The following is a 9,585-nucleotide window of genomic DNA, read 5'->3' as shown; positions in this document are numbered from 1 at the left end:
GGCTAGGACTTCCAGGACTATGTTAAATAAGAGTGGTAAAAGGGGGCACCCCTGCTTTGTTCCTGATCTTAAGGGGATTGCTTTTAATTTTGCCCATTGAGGATGATGTTGGCTGTGAGTTTCTCATAGATGACTTTTTATCATGTTGAGGTATGTTCCCTGTATTCCCACTTTGCTGAGAGTTTTGATCATGAATGGGTGCTGGATTTTTTCAAATGCTTTTTCTGCATCTATTGAAATTATCATATGGTTTTTCTCCTTTTTTTTGTTTATGTGATGAATCACATTAATTGATTTACAAATATTGTACCAGCCTTGCCTCCCTAGAATAAATCCCACTTGATCATGGTGTATGATTTTTTCCATATATTGTTGGATCCAGTTTGCTAATATTTTGTTGAGGATTTTAGCCTCTATATTCATCAGAGATATTGGCCTATAATTTTCTTTCTTTGTGTTGTCTTTGCCTGGTTTTGTAATCAGAATTTTGCTCGCCTCATAAAAGGAGTTTGGAAGTCTTCCTTCCTCTTGAATTTTTGAAATAGCTTGAGAGGAATAGGAGTTAGTTCTTTGAATATTTGGTAGAATTCATTTGTGAAGCCATCAGGTCCTGGACTTTTCTTTGTTGGGAGTTTTTTGATAACTGTTTTGATCTCATTTGGTGTAATCGGTCTGTTTAGGTTTTCTGATTCTTCCAGATTGATTTTTGATTGTGTGTTTCAAGGAATTTGTCCATTTCATCTAGGTTGTCTAGTTTTTTGGCATACAGTTCTTCATAGTATTTTCTTATAATATTTTGTATTTCTGTTGTGTCAGTTGTTATTTCTCCACTCTCATTTCTAATTTTATTTATTTGAGTCCTTTCTCTCTTTTTCTTGGTGATTCTACTTAAAGGTTCATCAATCTTGTTTACCTTTTCAAAGAACCAGCTCCTAGTTTCATTGATCCTCTGTATTGTTTCTTTAGACTCTATGTCATTTATTTCTGCTCTAATCTTTAGTATTTCCTTCCTTCTACTACATTTGGGCTTTACTTGCTGTTCTTTTTCTAGTTCTTTTAGATGCAGGGTCAGGTTGTTTCTTTGAGCTTTTTCTAGCTTCTTAAAGTGTGCCTGTAGTGCTATGAACTTCCTCTCAGTACTGCTTTTGCTGTGTCCGATAAATTTTGAGTTGTTGTATGCTCATTGTCATTCGTTTCTAGGAATTTTTTTATTTCTTCTTTGATCTCATTTTTAATCCATTTGTTATTTAACAACCTGCTATTTAGTTTCCATGTGTTTGAGAATTTTTGAGCTTTTCTGTTGTGGTTCATTTCTAGTTTCATGCCATTGTGATCAAAGAAAGTGCTTGATATGATTTCAGTCTTCTTAAATTTGTGGAGAGCACTTTTGTGCCCTAACATGTGGTCTATCCTAGAGAATGTACCATGAGCACTTGAAAAGAATGTATATTCTGCTGCTTTAGCGTGAAAGGTTCTGAAGATGTCTATTAAATCGAGTTGATCTAGTGTGTCCAATAAGTCTGCTGTTTCTTTGTTACTTTTCTTTCTTGTGGATCTATCTAGTGATGTTAGTGGGGTATTGAAACCCCTACTATTATAGTATTGCTGTTGATCTTGCCCTTTAAGTCCATCAAAGTCTGCTTTATATATTTAGGTGCTCCTATATTAGATGCATAGATATTTATAATAGTTATATCTTTCTGTTGGATTGCTCCCTTTATCATTATGTAGTGGCCTTCTTTATCTCTTACTATATCCTTTGTTTTAAAGTCCAATTTGTCTGATATAAGTATTGCTACCCCAGCTTTTTTTTCATTTCCATTTGCATGAAATGTTTTTTTCCCATCCTTTTACCTTCAATCTATGTGTATCTTTTGTTTTAAGGTGTGTCTCTTGTAGACAGCATATGTACGGGTCCTATTTTCTTATCCACACAGCTACCCTATGTCTTTCGATTGGGTCATTTAATCCATTTACATTTAAGGTTATTATTGATATGTAGTTGTTTATTGCCATTTTATTCTTTAAAGCTGTATTCCTTTTTTGCTATATTTTTTCCCACTTTGATCTGTTTACAACAGGTCCCTTAAATTTCATGCAGCATTCGTTTGGTTGTAATGAATTCCTTGAGTTGTTTTTTGTCTTGGAAGCTTTTTATTTCTCCTTCGATTTTAAACGATAGCCTTGCTGGATAAAGTAGTCTTGGTTGTAGGTTCTTGTTCTGCATTACTTTGAGTATTTCTTGTCATTCCCTTCTGGCCTCAAGTGTTTCTGTTGAGAAGTCAGATGTCATCCTTATAGGGACTCCTTTGTAGGTGATAGCTTTTTTTTCTCTTGCAGCTTTTAATATTTTCTCTTTATCGCTTAGATTTGGTATTTTAATTATGATGTGTCTTGGTGTAGGTTTCTTTGGGTTTCTCTATAATGGAGTCCTCTGTGCTTCTTGAACTTGTGAGAGTTTCTTTTGCATTAATTTAGGGAAGTTTTCAGCTGTGATATGATTGAACAAAGTCTCTATCCCTTGTTCTTTTTCTTCTTCTTCAGGAACTCCTATGATGTGGATGTTATTTCTCTTCATGTTATCACAGAGCTCTCTTAGAGTTTCCTCAGACTTTTTGAGTCTCTTTTCTTTTTTCTTCTCTGCTTTCATGCCTTCATTCCTGCTGTCCTCCAACTCACTGATTCAACCCTCAGCTGTATCTATCCTGTTTTTAATTCCTTCCATTGTGGTCTTTATTTCTGATATTGTATTTGTCATCTCCAACTGATTCTTTTTTATACTTGCTATTTCTTTTTTTTTTTAATTTTTTTTTTAGATTTTATTTATTCATTATAGAGAGGAGAGAGAGAGAGAGAGAGAGAGAGAAGGGGGGAGGAGCAGGAAGCATCAACTCCCATATGCGCCTTGACCAGGCAAGCCCAGGGTTTTGAACCGGCAACCTCAGTGTTTCTAGGTTGACGCTTTATCCACTGCGCCACCACAGGTCAGGCATACTTGCTATTTCTTTATTTAGGTGTTAATAATGATCATCCATTCTTGTTCTAAGATCCCTAAGCATCCTTACAATCATTATTTTGAACTCCACATCTGGAAGTTTGATTATTTCCATATCACTCAGTTCATCTCCTGAAGGTTTCATTTGGATTGCACTTTTTTGTCTTCTCATTGTCTCTGTTTTGCTTGTAGAGTTGGTTGAGTCTAGGCTTGGTGTTGTCTTCCTCCAGTTTTCAATTGTGTTATTTCTAGGTCTTCTTGGGTTGGTATTATCTATTATTTGTAATCCACTTTTGGATTTGGGCAGCTTTGAAGTTTTGATTTGTTTGTTTTCTTAACAGGTGATAGTCTTGTTTACTGATCTCAGCAGGCGGTTTCCTTAAAACTGTATCCAGGAATGTGGTGGTGTAACCTGAGACTCTGAAGGCCTCTTCCACCAACTAATCTCTCTGAGGGCAGGGTGTTTTCTCAGCTTCAGTAGGGGGAGGTGTATCTCAGATCTCCATGGAGACCTGAGTTACTGACCCTCCTCCTCACTTCTTGTTTTCAGCTGTGTCTTTTTGCGCTGATTGGAGCTGGAGAGATGTCCAGAAATCTCTGATCCGGAAGCAATTCAGTACAGTTTTGTGGGGAAGGATCAGTCCCTTTCCCAGCTATGGCCCCTCACAGTCTGTCCCTCTCTCTTTCCTTTTCAACACACCTTGCTCCCTGGTTGCCAGGCAAGTGGCTATGAGCAGTATTTTCTGCTCTTTTCTCTGGGGTGAGATCCCCTCTGGGCTCTCAGCCTCACCACCCCACTCCGTTCCTGTAAGCAGGGGAGATTCAGGCACTCCCTACCAGGTTTGTTGTGGCTTCTTCTTTGCTCCTCGGTTTTTGAGAGCTGTTCTTGTAGTCCAGAATTGGTTTTTCACGCTGATTTTTCCTAAATTGATTTGTATTCCAGTTTGGTGGTGAGAGCTGGGTGTCTGTGTGTCTGCCTACTCCGCTGCCATCTTCCAATCTCAAGAGAATATTAACTTTAAATTAATCAAAGTTGCACTATTTAAATTTTTATTTATTTATTTATTCATTCATTTTTAGAGAGGAGAGAGAGGACGAGAGAGAGGAGAGAGAGAGACAGAGAGAGAGAAGGGGGGAGAAGCTGGAAGCATCAACTCCCATATATGCCTTGACCAGGCAAGCCCAGGGTTTCGAACCGGCAACCTCAGCATTTCCAGGTCAACGCTTTATCCACTGCGCCACCACAGGTCAGGCCAAAGTTGCACTATTTAGAATGTTTCAAGACCTTTACAATGTCCTTGTATTTTGTTTGTTTGCTTGCTTTTTGTTTGATTTTCATTTTGTTTAGTTGGTTAGTTTCTCTTTGAGGTTTTTGGAATATTTTGATTTTTGTTTTTTATTTATTATTTAATAACATTGGCTCTTTTCTTCTCCTGAGTTGAGACACCTAAAGCCAGTGCCAGTCACTCCCATAACCCCCCAGACTCCCAAAGGCCCTTATTTCAATTTCCATTTTTCTGAATTATTAGGAAGGCTGTCTTTTTTATGTTTCTTGAGCATTAGAACCTCAGTTCTGTCTTTGTCTATTTACAGACCATGCTGTGGGAGTTATGTTAGGATTGTGGAAGGGAAATAGTATGTTGAAGAGAAAGGCAGATGAAAAAATGCTCAACATCACTAATCATTAGAGAAATGCAAATTAAAACCACAATGAGATATCACCTCACACCAGTCAGAATGGTGCTCATTAACAAAACAACACATGATAAGTACTGGCGAGGATGTGGAGAAAGAGGAACCCTCCTGCACTGCTGGTGGGAATGCAGACTGGTGCAGCCTCTGTGGAAAACAGTATGGAGATTCCTCAAAATTTTAAATAGAACTGTCTTTTGAACCAGCCATCTCACTTTTAGGAATGTATCCCAAGAACACCATATCACTGATTCAAAAAGGAGAAATGCACCCCCACATTTATGGCAGCATTGTTCACAATAGTGAAGATCTGGAAACATCCCAAGTGTCCATCAGTGGACGAATGGATTAAAAAACAGTGGTACATATATGCAATGGAATACTATGGGACCATGAAAAAGAAGGAAATCTTACCTTTTGCAACAACATGGATAGACCTGGAAACTATTATGTTAAGTGAAATAAGCCAGGCAGAGAAAGAAAAATATATGACCTCACTCATTTGAGGAATCCAATGAACAATGTAAACTGAGGAGCAGAATTGAGACAGAGTAGAGATCAAAGGGACCAGAGGAAAAGAGAACAGAGGGAAGGGGGATGATAGGATGGGATAAACCTGAAGGGAAGGGGGGAGGGGGCCAAGGGAGATGTTGAGGGGAATACGGGGGAGGGGGGATGCATTTGGGTGACACTAGAATGTATGTAAACACAATAAATTAAAATAAATATAATAAAAGAAAAAGGAAAAGATGCTACAGGGTGACCTGAGAAGGAGAGAGGGAGATAGCTATTGGAGGGGTTCCTCTGCCTATCTCCAAGTGTCTTGTTCCCTCAGAGCCTAACCTCTCTGCTCAGAGGATGATTTATTTCAATTGCAACAGACATTCTTACTTATTTAGCCTGGGGAGACTCAGGCTGGAGGGAAAGAGGGTCTCTTTCTTGGATTCTGGCCCAGAATGAACAATTGCTGAGAACAAAAGATTGAAGACAATGGTGAACCTTTTGCCCTTTTAGAAAACAATATGAATTGAAAGAAATAAACTACGAAGTGCTGGTAATGTCATTTTGCAGCGGTCTGGTTTCTCCAGAGATCTGGGCAATGAATGACATGGTAAATCACAGGCATCGGGAGAACTGGCTCTTTTCTAGGTCCAGATTGATCACCTAAATCAGGTAACAGAACCATTTTTTTTTACACAATATCCATCTTAATTCTAAAAAATAAGATTATTTCCTGTTCTGTTGGAAATGTACAAAGAAAAGAGAATAAAAGATTATAAGCCGGCCATGAATCTTTAGACCAGTGGTTGTTAAACCTTAGTCTACATCAGAATCACTAGGAAGACTTGCAAAAATATAGATTACTGCAACCCACCACCATTCAGTATATCAGAACCAGAACTGTCATGTATAATAGACTCTCAGGAACTGCTGCTACTGCTGGTACCACATTTTGAGAACTACAGCTCTAGACTGTTGGTAGGATGGGAAGGAAAACATATTTAAATGCTCATATGTAAAATACAGTGCTCTTCGTTGTAAGACATACTGATTTGGCTCTTTAATTCATGTCTTCATCCATTTAGCAAATCATTGCTAAAGGTCCGTCAACCAAGGAATCACTATGCTAGCAGTTGTGGCAGATAGCTTGATGAAGTGAGCATGCATCCCATCCACAGAGGGCTTCTAGGCTAAAAGAAGAGATAAGGCATTAGGAGACAGTGATTTCCAGTGGAAAGGCTCAGTGCCATTCCAAAGAGTGTAGCTTTAGTGCAGTAGTAGGTGAAGGAAGGACAGATTTCTGACAGAAATGGGTGGTTCTGGTGACTAGGCTAGGCTTCTCAGCTCTACCCCTGGGCTAAATTCCCTCTTGCTCCATAAAATACATGCACATTTAGATACTGCCATGCCCTTCTGTGTCCAATTATGTGACAAATATCTAGATATATTTGCCACATTCTGAGAGCGGGAGCTGATGCTTGGATAACTTCATAATTTGTGTGGTGATCGTTTTATTACATTATGATCTTATTAACATTGTCATTATAATTACCTATGTAATTTCAAATTAAATTTAAGTATCTGAGAGCTCAGGAAATGGCACACTAGTAATGAGCTTATATTTTCTTAAAATATGCACACAATATTAGTGGTGTAGAGTCTTTAAGCATAACTCATTAGATTGATAGACTGAACGATTCAGAATTTCCAGTTACATTCTATAATCCTTACTTTAGAAAATAGTCAGTGTTACTAAATTCAGTGCTTCTAAATTCAGTTCAACACTGGAAGCTCTCCAAGAACAAATCAAGTCAATTTTTTAAGTATAGGAAAGTAGTAACAACATATTTGCTATTGTTAAATATACTCTTAGTTTGAGTATTAAAGAAAAAACAAACATTGTCACTTGTGTATTTAGAGCAAAGTTCAAAACCATATGATATTTAAGATATAGCTAACATTCATATCGTCTAAAAATCTACTTATCAGCCATCAACACACCTTCGTTCAAATTCAGAAGCTAAAGACCACTTCCATTTTCTTAAATCATATATTAAGCATTCAGAAAGTACTCATTTACTATTTCCTAAAACTCTACTATCAAGTAGTATTTACTACAGTAGAAAACTGTGTCTATGTTTTTATTTATTTATCTGTAGTGGTGTGAGAATGTGGAGAGAAACAATGTCTTAAGCAGATTAAATTGAGCTGTAGTGAATAATAGCTAAAAGTTTATACTTCAGGTGCCTCTTTTCACAGTTCTTTGTGTAAATGTAACTTTCAGTGAGTATGTGTCTTTGGCTGAGTGAATCGGGGAGGGTGATAGATATTTTTGACTGTAATTACATAAACCTGTTTTTTAGGTGGTAATTGCACACAGAGAGGACATTTTATATTAAGAACTCTACTCTTCACCTAATTTTGTTTCATGGGTTTTTACTGTTACACGGCAAATGCAATTTCAACCCATTTTCTTTCTGCGTAACTTGATTGCCATGTCAAAGTAAGTCAGTGTTGCTACTCTAAGGCAAGAAGTTCGACAAGGAGAGTCAAGTTTATACTGAGCCTATGGCTCCTATTGGTTTTCAAAGCATCCTGAAAAGCTAGATGAGCAAATGTTATTGTATGTTGAATTAAAAAAATAAAAAAAATATACAGAGATTTTTCTATTTCTCCAAATTAATGACTAGAGGTGAATAGATTATTTTGTTCCTTAATTTAATACATACATGTTTGTGTTCAGGTTCCATCTTAGAAGTTCATATTTACTATAAACTTGGATATGCATTTAACCTATATATCATCCTTCATTTTCCTTCAGCGTAATGGTCTTCTGTTGTCAATTTTATTGTCCTTTTATTTTGTATTAGTTTATGTATAGTCAGTCAAACAAATTTTTGAGTCATTTGAAACCCGGCCAGTCTGAGCTTGGTGAGAAGGTGTTCTCTGTGCTACCAAAAAGACATCTGTCAAGCTCCAGGCCTGGGGTGCAGGTTTGCTAAGTAAGCACAGTCTACTTTTAGCTCCTACTAGCCTTTTTGCCCTGAGCTTCACAGACTAGAGAATGAGGTCCCAGACACGAGAATGCAACAATGTGCTACTTACCTTGGAAGAACGGAAAATCAGCATTTATAAACATCCAAAGTGTTCATATTAAAGGTTATTTTTCTAATATAATTATACACTAATAATATAGCTATACTTGTTATCCACAATTTTATGACTACTCATTCAGATGAAGTAATACTATGGCTTTTATGCATTACAATGTCAGGAAAGATATAGATCTTTAGCTTATATGGTCGTCTAAAACAAAATATTGTCCCTTTTAATATTAGTTTATTTTTGCAATATTAAATATGGACTTTCATATGACATTTATGTATAAAAACCCACAACTTACTTTAATTATTTTTTGGGGGAAAGAATTCACAGGTACTTCAATGAAGCTAACCCTAGTGCCTTGCCCTAATATCTGTTTAAAACTATAGATTTAGGCCCTGGCCGGTTGGCTCAGCGGTAGAGCGTCGGCATGGCATGCAGGAGTCCCGGGTTCGATTCCCGGCCAGGGCACACAGGAGAAGCGCCCATCTGCTTCTCCACCCCTCCCCCTCTCCTTCCTCTCTGTCTTTCTCTTCCCCTCCCGCAGCCGAGGCTCCATTGGAGCCAAGATGGCCCGGGCGCTGGGGATGGCTCTGTGGCCTCTGCCTCAGGCGCTAGAATGGCTCTGGATGCAACAGAGCAATGCCCCAGAGGGGCAGAACATCGCCCCCTGGTGGGTGTGCCAGGTGCATCCCGGTAGGGCGCATGCGGAAGTCTGTCTGACTGCCTCCCTGTTTCCACCTTCGGAAAAATGAAAATAAAAAATAAAAAATAAAAAAAACTATAAATTTAATGAGGGTTTGAGAGCAATTGGGACAGAAAAATGGGAGCATTTCTAGTAAGATGGGCATGGAGGAAGAGCATCTTCCCCACTCACAGACCTGCCCAGTGGGTAGTTTTACTATCTCAGTGGAATACGACAGTATGTATCTTGCTCAAGGCCAGAATATTAGGGTTTGTTTTGTTCTTTTTTCTTTCCAGCATATTAAATCAGTTATGAAATCTTGGTATTCTAAGTATCCAAAATCTGATCACTTGTTACTAACTCCATTGCTAACACTCTGGTCTGAATTCTTTTACTTAGAGATGACATTACTGAGTCCTTAGGTAGTCATATATTCACCATTAGATAATGTCAAACTGTTTTTAAAAATTACACCCCCCCCAAAAAATAAATCTTTCCCTTGCTCCATATTCTCACCAAACAGCCTTTAAAATTTTAGCCTTTCTGATGAGTCTAGTGGTATCACATTGTGATTTCAATTTGTGTTGCCTGATCACTGAGGTTGAACATT

Source organism: Saccopteryx bilineata, chromosome 1 (genome assembly GCF_036850765.1).
Source record: "Saccopteryx bilineata isolate mSacBil1 chromosome 1, mSacBil1_pri_phased_curated, whole genome shotgun sequence".
Lineage (NCBI taxonomy): Eukaryota > Metazoa > Chordata > Mammalia > Chiroptera > Emballonuridae > Saccopteryx > Saccopteryx bilineata.
The sequence above is the reverse complement of the archived record's forward strand: the minus strand, read 5'-3'. Positions refer to the sequence as shown.